At 36.5% G+C, this 13,796-nt stretch overlaps 1 pseudogene; it reads left to right on the top strand.

Moving 5' to 3' along the window:
• The first annotated feature begins 4,333 nt into the window (after positions 1–4,333).
• LOC132301920 (small nucleolar RNA R71) lies at positions 4,334–4,432 on the top strand (annotated as a pseudogene).
• The last annotated feature ends 9,364 nt before the right edge of the window (positions 4,433–13,796 follow it).

Genomic DNA, 13,796 nt, shown 5'->3' with positions numbered 1-13,796 from the left:
AGATATGTGGACATCGGCGTGATCTGGATAGAGTGTCCATAGTAATACTGATGGGGTAGCCGTCAATGGTAGTCTACAGCTCCGCCAGGTTACTCGAGGCAGGTCAGAGGTTCTGGAAGAACATTCGGACCAACCTCGGGTACACTGGGTAAGTAACAGGGGCTAATATGGCTGAAATGCCCCTCCGGTCTATGTCGTCATATGCTGCTTTGGTAAGAACAAATTGGGAGAAAAAGTATATATCGAAGACCGACTTATGCGCCACCTGAAGGCGTGAGTATCTTGGCAATGGCTGGTCTAAGTCCTGGGCTAGCTGAGCTGGTGGTGGTGATGAAGATGGTATGTGCTCAGCCTCAGCATCAGCCTGTGAAGAAGATGCCTCAGCCGAAGACTGTAGTCTACTGTCAGCGGATGGAGACTGAGGTGGAGTAGGCTCTACTGGCTCCTCCTGAATATGAGAGGGCTCTGGCTTTGGCTCTGGCTCAGGCTCAGGAATGGGGTCCTCGACGTGAGATGGACCTGCCTGGTCATCTAATCTTCACCTAACTCTGCAATAATAATGTCCACGGGCAATAGTCTTGACCCTAGCAATGGCCTACAAAATAAAAGGAAGTCAGTGCTGGTATGAAAAATTAAAGCATAGTTTATAGAATCATGTATGTCAAATAAGATAGACAAAATAGATAAGGAACATAAATCTATGCAAGTGACAAGGAATAAGTGACATGATGTGAAGCATGCTAGACAGTATAAGTATGGAATGTATCCAATGTGGAAAACATAGGCATTGGGCATGTATGAGATAGCATGAAACATAAGAGATGTTGTGTGAAGTGTGTGATGCAATTCTGTGAAGTTCGATCCATCTCAAAAATGTGAGATCGATGCAAGTTCGATCAATCTTAAATAAGTGAGATCCATCTATTACAGATCGATCTGAGAAAAAGTTCGATCGATCGAACTATGAGGTGAAATTCAAAAAGTCACAGATCTGTGACATGGATGGCACGGTGGGCCTCACAAACAAGCTTGTGGGCTCCTCTACACAACAAATCAACAATCTTGGTCACTTTCCTTGGCCCGTGACCCCCAAAATCAAAATTAAAATAAAAAACTACAAGACCTATATATATACATATATATACACATATATACATAGCTTCAAAGCTTCAAAAATGGCAAGAACATCATCATAACATCTTAGATCTAACATAGAAAGTATGGATTCATGAAGATAAAGCTTGAATCAAAAGATGGAGTTCAAATCTTACCTAAACCGAGAAATGAGATGAGAGGGAGATGGAATCTGAGATCTGAGATGAGGGATAGAGATTCGGGCACGATGGAGTAGCCAAAGCACTTATCGGAGATGGAGGGGAAGGTTGCAGCAATGAGGAGAAAGGATGGGTCTTAGATTGATCTCTTTGAAATCGATCGAATGACCCTAGGTTCAATTTTTAAATACATTTCCCTTTCCAGCTCGATCGATCGAACTGAATCCTTAGATCGATTGAACTAGTATTGATCTCTCCTTATTAAAAGACAAAATTGTTTTTGAAGCTTTTGAATTTTTTAAAATTAAAAATCAAAAATTAAAAATGAAAAATATATTTATTTTTATTAAAAAAAAAAAAATCAAAAAAAAGTCAAACTTAAAGTCAAAACAGTAAATCAAAAAACAGAGATCGATCTCTCTAAGATCGATCTCAAAAGAACTTCGATCTATCGAACATGCAAAAACCTGCAGACATGTTCGATTGATGGGATAGAGAGGCCTTTTGCAGAGGTGAATGCAGGTTCAAAATTTTTCTAAGTGTTGAGACTGCAGATCGATCCAACATGAAGTTGGATCGATCGAAAAATTAAAGATCGATCTAGGAACAAGTTCGAACGATGGGACAGAGAGCTGAAATATGCAGGTTTTCTTCGAACGATTGGACAGAGAGGTGATTGGATGCAGGTATGGAGTTCGATCGATCGAACCTCCTAGGAGATCGATCGAACTGATGCAAAATGTCCATTTTCAACATGAAAGTGCATGTAATCCTAATCACAGTTCCTAGCAATGCATATGAACCTAAAACAAATATCTAGACTTCGCAAGAAATGAAATTTAAGATAGAAATGAGGTAGGAATAGGGTTGTGACACTCTACAAAATGTACTAGTCTTTAACGTCTCTAGTAAGACGTTAGGCTCTTTTAGCCCAGATTAAATATCTTGTAGTGCATCCCCTCCTTAATGGGGTGATAAGTACTTTGAACTCCACCCAACAAATGGTTCCCTAAAAAACTTGTTGGATTAGGTTCAAAGGAACTTGTTGGTCCTTTTTCAATGTGATCTTTGGGCTTCCATGCCCTCTCAAAACAAGATTTTGAAACTACTTTCTTGGAATTCAGGGTTGAAGATAAACTTTTTGAAATTTTGGTTTCAAGCAAAGACTCTATTCCTTCACATTCATGGTCATGATATTTCTCTATAACATTCACTTCTTCATGCTTGTCAAATGAATTGGGGGTCGGATTGAAGATATTCAACTTCATCTTCATGTGGCCAAATGAGATCTTTATTATCCCCGTCCTGTAATTAATGTTGGCATTCGCGGTTGCCAAGAAAGGATGGCCAAGGATAACGGGAATTTGGCTCTTAGGATTCGGGATCGGTTCCATATCAATGACAATGAAATCAGCGGGGAAGAAGAATTTATCAATCTTAATCAATACGTCCTCAATGATACCCCTAGGCTTTTTGATAGATCGGTCGGTAAGTTGCAAAACCACCGAAGTCACTTTCAAGTCTCCTAAGCCTAATTTGACATATACCGAGTATGGAAGAAGATTAGCACTTGCTCCTAAGTCTAAAAGAGCCTGAATAATGATATAATCACCAATGATACATGAAGTGGTAGGTGAATCGGGGTCTTTGAACTTTGGAAGAGTGTTATACTGCAAAATTGAGCGTACTTGCTCGGTCAAGACCATTTTCCTAGGTTTGTTCTTCCTCTTTTGGGTGCATAAGTCTTTAAAAACTTGGTATAAGTCAGAATTTGCTTGATTACATCCAAAAGCAGAAGGTTAACCTTCACTTGCCTAAACACATCCATAATTTCATCTGTTTTGGCTTTTTGCTTGTTAATTGAAATGGATCCTTTCAAGACATCTGGAAATAGAGCTTTTGGTTCAAAAACCTTTTCAGAAATTTTCTTTGAAGTCTCTTCAACATAAGAAGTTTTGAAATCATTTTGCAAATTACTTTTCATCAAATCAGTTTTCAAATCGCTTTTCAACACTTTCTCATATGAATGATCATACATATGCAATGAAGGAGGAATATGATAAGAAACGGGACAGGTGTCAACTTTGGGTTGCACCGGTTCACTCTCTTCATTGGACATGCCCACTTGGTTGTCCACAATCTTCCCACTTCTCAAGGTAGTCACCGCATTAACATGCTCAATTGTGTGACCTTCCAATGAAGAATGAGTCTCCACAACACATTGTTGCTTTGGTAGGGCATTTAAAGTACTAGCTATTTGCCCTACTTGGGTTTCTATCTTAGTAATGGATTGAGAATGAGTATGAAGCAATTGAGTGTTAGCCTCTAGAGTGTGTAGAGCGGTCAAAACTTTCTCTTCAAAAGCGGGACTCTTAGAATTTCCTTAAGAATATGATGGTTGATTAGGAAAATGAGAATTAAAAAATTGATTTCCTTATGATTGATATAGTCTATATCCTTGTGATCTTTGGCCTTGCATTGGAGGTGGAATATACTTTCCTTGAAAACTACCTTGGGAAGGGTTTGAGCCTTCCCCTTGGTTTCTCCAAGAGAAATTCAGGTGATTCCTCCAACTAGAATTATAGTGATTGCCATAAGGATTGTTCCCTTGATTAACAAAAGGTGCATTGACTTGTTCATGATGCTCACTTTGCACATGTCCATGGGGATAATTAGAAGTAGAATGTAAAACACTTGAACAAGTCATACATGATTCATTGGATGCATGATGGGAATGGTTAGGAACAGAAGATACTTGATTTGCCGAGTTTTGGTTGATCAAGAATTGATCAGACCTTTGAGATAAGGATTTCATCTCGGCGGCTATTTCATTGGAATGGTCAACTTGATGTAAGCTAACACTCTTCCTTCCACTTGAATTCCTACCATTCTTAGAAGATAAAGTTCGATGCAAAGAATTTTCACTCATGCTCTCATAAAGATGCCATATGTCATCCTTATGCCTATCAATGTAAGAGCCACCCATGGAAGCATCAACCATGCCTTTGTCATTATCGGATAAACTCTCAAAGAAATATTGAACTAATTGCCATTTGGGCATGTCATGAGGTGGACACTTCCTAAGCAATTCATTGAATCTTTCCCATGCCTCACGGAACGTTTCCCCATCCCCGTGTGAAAACTCTCAAATTGAGGTTCTCATGGCATTGGTTTTAGAAACCGGATAGTACTTCTTCAAGAACTCTTGTTACATTTCTACCCAAGAAGTTATTAAAAAAGATCTAAGATTGTTAAACCAGCATTTTTCCTTGTTTTTAAGGGTAAATGGGAAAATTTTAAGCCTTAATACCTCTCCCGGCATGTCCGTGTATCTCACGGTGGAGCATACTTCAAGAAACTCATCTAAATGCTTGTAAGGTTCTTCACTTGGAAGTCCATGATAGTTAGGAAGCATTTGAATGGTTTGTGGTTTGATCTCATAATGGTGTGCTCTAAATGGTGGCAATTGAATGGATGTGGGTGCATTATATTCATTAGGTACATAGTGATCTCTTAAAGCAAGGGGAGGGTTAACAATTAGAGGTGCAACATGGGCACCTTAATTGCCTTGAACTATAGGAGGTTGTGGAGCAAACATTGGCCTAGGCATTCCCAGTGGAACTTGGCCTTGTTGTTGTGGTGGGTGAATGAATGGCCTCGGCATGCCTAATGGTACTTGCATGTTATCATGAGGCACATTGGGGTGGAGGATACCTTGTTGGTCTATGTGACCAAGGTCCTCCACATGGTCCTCATTATGTCCTTCCATTGATAGAATGGATTGATTAGAAGTTCCTCTTCCCCTAGGATTTCAAACAACTGATTCAAGATGAAAATCAAGAGGGACAAGAGTAGGTTTCAATGATCTATGACCATGCATGGACAACAAGACATAAACAAGCAACAAACAATGAACAATCACTTCACCTTCGTAACAAATCAATTAACAACAAACTTCCTCCAGATACAATAATTCCATACTCCCATGCTATCAACAATATGCAAAGAATAATAAAATTGCCTCCACGTGAGCTCACGATTTATCTAAGAATTGAAATACAAACCTCCACGCATGCTGACAATTTAACTAGAGATTGAGTTAAGAAAGAGCTCACAAAGGGTCCCTTAGCACTTCAATTCACTTTTCAATTTTAGGCTTGCAAATTTTTAGATTTTAGCATTTTCCTTGCTTTTGCTTAGCTCCTTACTTAAAATGCTCCTTTGCTCACCTTTTAGCTCAATACACCTAGTGAAACAAGAACCAACACAATAAGTAACCAAAATGAAAATGAAAATAAAGTAAAGACACGATCAAAAGAGTACTAATTCCTAATTGATTCCACAAATATAACGTTGCCTTCAATCAATCCCCGGCAACGGCACCAAAAATATGGTGGTAACCGTCACGTATGCACCCAAATTTGTGTAAAAGAGATGTTGGACCAAGATGAGTGTGGCCAAGTTTTACATTTATAATTTGCCACTACTACCTTTCACTAAAAATATAGTTAGGGCGAGTAAGGATCATCCCAAGGGATTGGTGGGGTCATATTAGGTTGTGGAATCGAGATTAGGGTTAGTAGGTCGACTGATCAAAAGATTGGTTGGTGATTGAATTATACTAAAATGCAATTTAAGCTAAAGTAAACAATTAAATGCAATAGAGAAAAAATAAGAGAGAGAGCGATCTTGGGGTTTAGAGATCACCACCAAGCATAGCTTTTCTACACCCTTAATGCATGACTAAGGAGGGGCAAAACATGTATTGCAACAATAGTGTGTGTGTGTGGTTGTTTCAACAAGCATGGATGACTAATTAAGTATATATTGTCTAAGCAACATAGTGGATAGCACAATATAACAAACTAAGCCATTAATCCTTTCTTTAAGCTCACAATCTAAACACATCACAAGGTTAGAGACATATGCTACTTATTTTCATAAGTATGGAACATCAAACAACAAGCATGGATTGTCCTCCTATTTAACATCTAAACTACAACTACACTACAATTAAGCTAATGACATGAAATTAAACTAATTAAACTAAGGGAGAGGCACAATCCATCAAGAAATGAGTCTGAGCCATCAAATAAACCACAAGAGCATTTTATTAAGCACTATGTCTTGACAATCTCTAGATCTATAGCCTCAATACACATAGACATGCATCAATAACACAAATCTAGAGACAAACATATGAACATCTATTCTAGCATACATAGACATATGGATAGAATGAAATGATCAATTGGAAGCATTAAACCACACAAATCATTGAATAAACAAGATCTATGTATATAAAAGTGTCAAAACATGTATTACAACACAAATCCCCTCAAAAATACATAAATCAAGATGTAGAAAGCATGTTGAGGGCTAACTCTAGCCCCAAGAGGATGTCTAGTTACTCATGGATGGTGTCCTTCAACCCTCAAGGGCTAACTCCATAGTGGAAATTGCTCCACTTCTTGGTTGATGGAAGAACTCCAAGCTTGTGTCTCTAGCCTCCTCTCTTCTTTTCTTCCTCACTAAGAATATGATATGTCAAAATGTGTCCCAAGTCTCTCTAGTGTATGTCTATATGTATAAAAAGGCTCATATTCCTTATATAGGTAGGTTAAAATGTCACCCCCAATGATCGAGGCTCGTACACCAATAATCTTCCCAATGATTGGATATGAGACAACTATTAATGAGCTGGAAATTAAATTTTCTTGCAGTTGGGGAAGTTCGATTGATCGAACATTCTCTGAGATCGATCGAATATGGCTGAGATCTATCAAACTTAAGCTGGATCGATCCTCTATGGCGGTGCCTATAAAGACAAATTTGACATATTTTGGTATTTTTGGGAAAGAGACAAAAGTGGTAGGTGTGGTAGTACAACTGGATAAGATGGAATCTTTTCGATCGATCGAAAGAATTGTTGGATTGATCGAACTTTGTGGGATCTTTGGATAAGGACAAAATAGCTTGGATCCATCTTGAAATGTCTAGATCAATGAACTTTCGATCAATTGAATATTTCCTGAGATCGATCAAACTTGCTGAATTTTCACCACTTGCTTCTTTTTGCTCCCACTTTGCTCCTTTCTTTGATTTATCTCAAGATTGCTTCAATTATGTTCTTGTTTAGCTAAGTTAGCTTATTTTGGGGATAAGTACCTGAAAATGGAAATAATACAAAGTTAATCTAAAGCGGGAAAATAAGATAGATAAAGGTTCTAGAATACCTAAGCTTAAGGGGTTTAAATGTGCACTTTTCAGTGATTATCATCACCTTGTTGGCATAACCTCACCTTTCATGTTCAAAGTTAGTTTTTGACTTCATGTACTCTTAGAATTCATTTTCACTTTTTGTCGATTCATGTACTCTTAGAATTTCCTTCTAGTTGTTTTTCTTCAGTTTTATGGTTTTTGACCACAGTTGCCGCCGAACTTGTTTGGGGCATATCTTTCTGCGCGGGACTCGATTTTTTACGCCGTTTCTTCCGTTGTTCATTTTATCTCATTTTGGTTCTTTTTTATTCATGGTGTTTAGCCGTTTGAGCACGTCTGCGCAAATTTCACTTTTTCGGACCTGGCGGGACCCGTTCGGGACACTTTTAGTGTTTTTCTAAAAATAGGGGGCTATGAAATGAAAAGTTAACTTTTTCATCTTCTTCCTCCTCCTTGGTCGGCCATCAATGGCAGCCTTGGGCTACCACCCTTCTTCTTTGGTGGTACTTCCTTAGTGTTTAATGTTCACGTTGTTGTCCCCGACATACCCTTAGAGTATCGTCGGATTTAGAGCACTTTTATTTCAGTGGGGATTTGAGACTTCATCTCAAATGGAGATAGAGGATGTTATAGGTTTATATTTTTTTTGTCTTGCATGCTATTGATGCTTACACAACTTGTATGCATGTTTTTGTTCATAATCTAGAATTTAATTTAATTATTTCTTTGTGTATGATTTAATTCACATGGTTATATATGTGATAGAATTAAATTGTGGCATGCTATTAAATTAAACTTTGATATGATCATTAACATATATTAAATTTGAAGTATTTGAATAAGTATTGAAAGTTTTATTTAATCTTTCACTTGTATGAAGATTTAATTCACATGGTTGTAACTAGCATGAAATTAAATTATAATGTGATATTAAAATACGCCATGGTATGTTCTTTAATCTATGTTAATTTGAGGCCATTTGGAATAGTTTTGAAATCTAGAGAAAATTAATTAATGAGTTTAATTAATTTTATTTTAAGTTTAGTCACTTAATCGGATTTTGACTTGATATTGTTGATGACCATGCTATGCTCTTTAACATACATTAATTTGGGGCTATTTGGAATTGATTTTGAAATCTAGAGAATTTAATTAATTTTATTTAATTAAATTCTATCTAATTGTTCCATGGATTTAATTATCTTTTAGAAGTTTTTTATATGTATAAATCATGGAATTAGACTTGTTGTGTATTCACTTTGTGGTGTTTTAAGCATTGAATAACATTGTTGTTAAATATATATTCATGAGAACATGTTCCCAATGTCGAATATATAATTGTTTTGTGTAATGAGTCGCACACTTCGTATTTGACATTATATATGCCATTTTAGAATTGAAACCCTAAGACATGGATTGTGTGCTTTCAACCCACTTGTGCATGGAAGGTGGTTTCGTGCATTATTTAATTATGCATAAGTTTTAAACTTATTTATTAATTTTGGAGTCACTTGGGACATTGTTACTGTGACATGGTTAGAGTTTGGCTCTAGTGCAGGAGGTATGAGTTCTTCCTATTTTTAGTGCGCGCTAGGGTGGTATTCCCAGCGGGTTAGTGCCCGGAATAACCGTTTAGGTCTTGGTTTTACTCCGATATTTGATGTCCAAGCCTTCCACTATTTGATTTCGTATTCAATTTCAAGGTGACAACTAATGTTTAATTGTAACTTGTGATTTTGGTTATTGGGATTTAATGTTGTTAAGTACATTTATGTATTATGATCTTTAATGGATTATCACAGTTTTAATGTTGTTAAGTACATTTATGCATTATGATTTTTAATGGATCATCGCAGTTTTAATGTTGTTATGTACATTTATGTTATCATTGTTCAATATAGGCTAGGAATGATCTTATAGATTCATTTGGAACATAGACGTTAGGTGGCATGGCCCACTTTAGTTGTTTTCGTGTTTTAAATTTTAAGTTGAGGGCTTTGAGAATCTATATCTTGTTGTTTCGTATAACATGTTCCTATGTTATTTGAATTGCATGACTGATGTGATTTATGCTAGAAATAATCTAAGGTAGCTTAGGATGCTCCCTGAGTCTCATCTTTGACATAGACGTTAAGTGGAATGAACCACAATGATTAAATTATGCAAGCTTGTAAAACTTTAGGTCTTTGCATGCTTATCTCCTACGAGTAGCTTTATGTTACTCACCTTAAAGTTACCAAGGACATTTTTCAGGTACAGGAATCAAGGTTCGAGATTCTCATTATGCTTGGATGATTTGTAGGCTTGAAGGTTTTAATTTTTGTAAAGGTTGGCTTGAAATGCCACTTGTAGCCTTATATGTCAAAATGTGTATATTTGATTTCTAAGTATATAATGTGTACATAAGTATACTCTTTGCAATGTACTTGATATGTATGGGATGAGGTCATAGGCCAATAACATCTAAATTGTATCCTATGCATGTTCACTTTCAAGGCTTATTATGGAAATATTGAAAAAATGTTTAGTCTTTGCTTCACCATGTTTGTATCGGGTGTGGGAATTCCATTTTTATTCTTTCATAGGGTCTTATTAATCATGAATGAGGTGTGACCAAGGGCCAAACACCATTTTGTTTTAGATTTTGCGTTTTGGTTTCATTTATTGCATTTTAAGGCAATTTTATAAAAAAATTGAGGTTTGAGGGATCATATTTTGCATTGGGGTTATTTTGAGGCCACGTGCCATTGGAATGCATCTTAAATGCCTTTTTACATTTACGTGCATGCCCATATTTCAAAAAACTCTTAAAAATTAGTTTTGGAACCTTCATGGGGGTGATTTGTGAGTTTTTATGCAAATTTCATGCATTAAAGTATGTTTCAAGCTTCCCTCTTGTTTTAGCATGTTATAGATGCTTATTTAAGTCCATAGAATGTTTCTAAACTTGTTTCAGGACATATAGGATATCAGTATAGCTTCAACGTTGGATTGAGCACCTTCCCCATGCATTGTAGTAGTAGTTTTTTCTACTATCTGTTGCGTCGGTTGGTTGACAAGAGCCATCAGCCGGCTGATGGTCCCTCGAGACCAATTCCAGTAGGTTTGCCAATGAAAAAGGGTTATTTCGGCCAGCTGATGATTGAGCTTCGGCCGGCTGATGTTTGGGTTTCGGCTGGCTGGTCTTTGCCATCGGTTGGCTAATCCTCCCTGGAGCTTTCCCTTTTTAGGTTTTCTTAGATAGCTTTGTTGCGTCAACTTTAAAGGGCCATAACTCTATTTCTAATCCAAATCAGGTCATTCTTGAGTCTAACTTCAAGAGATTAAAGTTAGGTTTCCAATGGTAGCAACCACACACCAAAACTTCAATCATAGTGAGAGTTATGATAGTTTTAGTGAGATAAGGTCGTCGTATCTCTTAATCAGAGGATGCCTCTTTGTTCTATTTTCATATGTTTTCTGTCCAAACTCTAAATTAGGCAATTCTTGAGTCAAACTTTGTTCATTTTTCGTTGTCTTTCCAATGGTGTACATAGTGGCACCGATTTTAGTTTGAAATGACCATTTCACCTTTGGTTCATTTCTTATTGGGTTTGAAATCCCTATTTCAGTACTTGACTCATTTGAGTTCTATGGCTTCGTGGGGAGTCATTTTGGTGCCTTAGGGATGACGTACATCTCTAGAGGCCATTTTGCTTTTTTCCCTTCTGTATTTTGGACCCGTTACCGGGTCAACTTTCGGATCATCATTGACGCACTGGGTTGCAAAACTTGGGCCGTCACAGTCACGATTTATAAAAGGCATCCGGACGTAAGAAATGCACTAGGAGAGTCCGTCCGGACACAAGGCTTGATACTTTGAAGTTAAAATTTCCTTTAGCTTAGCTTCCTTGGCCTGACTTCATTCTCAGGTTTAGGCTCTAGGTCTATTTGCCGGATTCCGTAGCTCGCCAATTTCCTTGTCCATAAAAAGCCATTAATTTTTTGTTTTTACACCATTTAGGAGATAAGCCCCGGAAATGACAATTAAATGAAAAACTGTATAATCATAATTTATTAACACGCTAGATAGACTGAACAATGCAATTAAGGGCGTTTGAATATGCAACATTCGGTGCTTATCACACCCCCAAACTTATAATTTTCTTAGCAAATACACTACAAGACATCTCTTCTTTCGTGGGAGTGATGATTGCATTTAGCATATGCAACAAGCCTTTTAAACCCCTAGGTATCCCTAGAGGACGAGTGAAGTCTCGTGAGGGTTTACCAGAAATGATACCTACAAACATTTAAGCAACGAGGCTCCTTTTTGCTAAGTTAAAACGTATGACCTTGGGGAAAGATTCAATTATGAAGACTACAACAAGTATGCATGCAATGATATCTCAAAATAATACTTAATTCTCATCATTCATGCATCAAAGAAGTAGTCCCCATACACAATCATAACATCACATTTATAATAGAATTTCATCTTAAGTTCCTTAGAAGTGAACTGGAACTTTTATTTTTCTTTTATAATGCATTTTTAACCTTTTTATAGCTCAAACAAAGTCTTCCACATCCTTAACTTATCTTTTGAAATAATAATCCAAGGCATAAATTTATTTGATCTTTATACATATATATATATATATATATATATATATATTGTAATGACCCTGTCCTTTCTTCCTTTTTCGAGTTTCAGTCATTAATTTTTATTATTATTAATTAATTATTTGACTTATTCTTTTCTTGTGACCTTAGAGTTTTGAGTTCGGTTTAGAGTTCGGATTTTATTTCCAACTTCATATGCATCTTCATTATTTTATTTCTATGAAATTCGTAGTTTTACTTTTGTAGAAAAGCATGCTATTGGTTTACTTTTCCCTTAAGGGCGTGGATGCATAATTTCTTTGGAAACATTTTTGTTTTACGTGGTGTTTTTCATAATTAAATTTTCTTTAGATATTTATCTTAGGGAACTATTTGTAATTTTATTTTGAAGATATTTTGGGGAAGGACCTTTTTGTAATTTCCAGAAAGTGTTGTCACACTTCCATTGGTCCACTTGTTATCATTTCATTGGTGACTTGGAAGCCTTGAATAATGACATGTAGAGGGTGAGGATTCACCCACTTGGTGGCCTAGGATTCGTCCACTTGCCGGCCTTGGATGACGGCAAGTGTAGGGCTTGGATTAAGCCTTAAGAGGAGGCTTTAGATGGTGACAAGTGTAGGCTTTTGATTTAATCTTGTGAGGGAGCCTAGCTTGGTGACAAGTGGAGGGCCTAGATTTGGTCTTGTATATGTGTGTGAGAGAGGTAGTTTTAGTGTGTATGTGTTGGGCCAACTTAGGGTTTGAGTTAGTAGAGGAATTAGAGAAATTTTCATATTTCTCTAAACTTCCACCTTGTAGCCAAACAAAACCTAATTTGTCATTTTATGTTTTTGAACCCCTTGCCTTGGGAGTTTGATCTTGGGCCTTGAAGATCATAACTTCCTCTCTTTTTGATATAAACACCTTTTTCTCAATTTCTCCATTTGATGTCATTTGTTTTGGGTTCTTGAGAGGCAAATCTTGGATGAAGTAGTTTGTGAAAACTAGAAACACTGTTTTCCATTTCTGAAATTTGAACCTTTGCGCTAGGAATTTGATCAACCACCTTGAAGATCATATCTTCCTCTCTTCTTGAACACTTTTTTCCAATTTTTCATTTTGACCTTGTTTTTATGGGATTCTAGAGAGGTTAATCTCAAGCAGGCAGTTTGGGGAATTCTGGAACCTGTTTTGCCATTTCTGAAATTCGACCCTTTTGCTTGAGGAATTTTGTGTCCAACATTAAAGATCATAGCTTCCTTTCTTCTTGATCTAGAAGTCAATTTCTCAGTTTTTCATTTTGAGTTTGTTTACCTTGGATTCTAGAGATTCAATTCTCTATTGATGTAGGGGTTGTTGTATATTTATATTCTAAGGGTTTTAATTATTTTTGTAGCCTAATATATATTGTATACATGCTTGGTGAGTTGTAGTCTTGCATATAGATGTAGTTCTTATGTATTTGACTTAGGATTTATTTGATTTAAAGCATGTGTAGTGTTATCCTAGTTGTAAAGAAGTTGTTTCAATTAGTAGATTACTAAATTCTAGGATTTCATGCTTGTTGTATTATGAAATCCTTGTGGTATATTACTAATGATTACTTTACAAGCTTATTATTATTATATTGTTGTTAATTTAGCATTTAAGATGCTATTGTAATTTGATTTAGTTGATAGAAGGAAATCTTATATGTTTACTTTAGGGTTTAATGAT

The sequence above is a fragment of the Cornus florida genome, unplaced genomic scaffold, assembly GCF_030987335.1.
Source record: "Cornus florida cultivar Cherokee Brave unplaced genomic scaffold, ASM3098733v1 CherokeeBrave_3.0.0_Hap2_Chr03, whole genome shotgun sequence".
NCBI lineage: Eukaryota > Viridiplantae > Streptophyta > Magnoliopsida > Cornales > Cornaceae > Cornus > Cornus florida.
The sequence above is the reverse complement of the archived record's forward strand: the minus strand, read 5'-3'. Positions and strand labels throughout refer to the sequence as shown.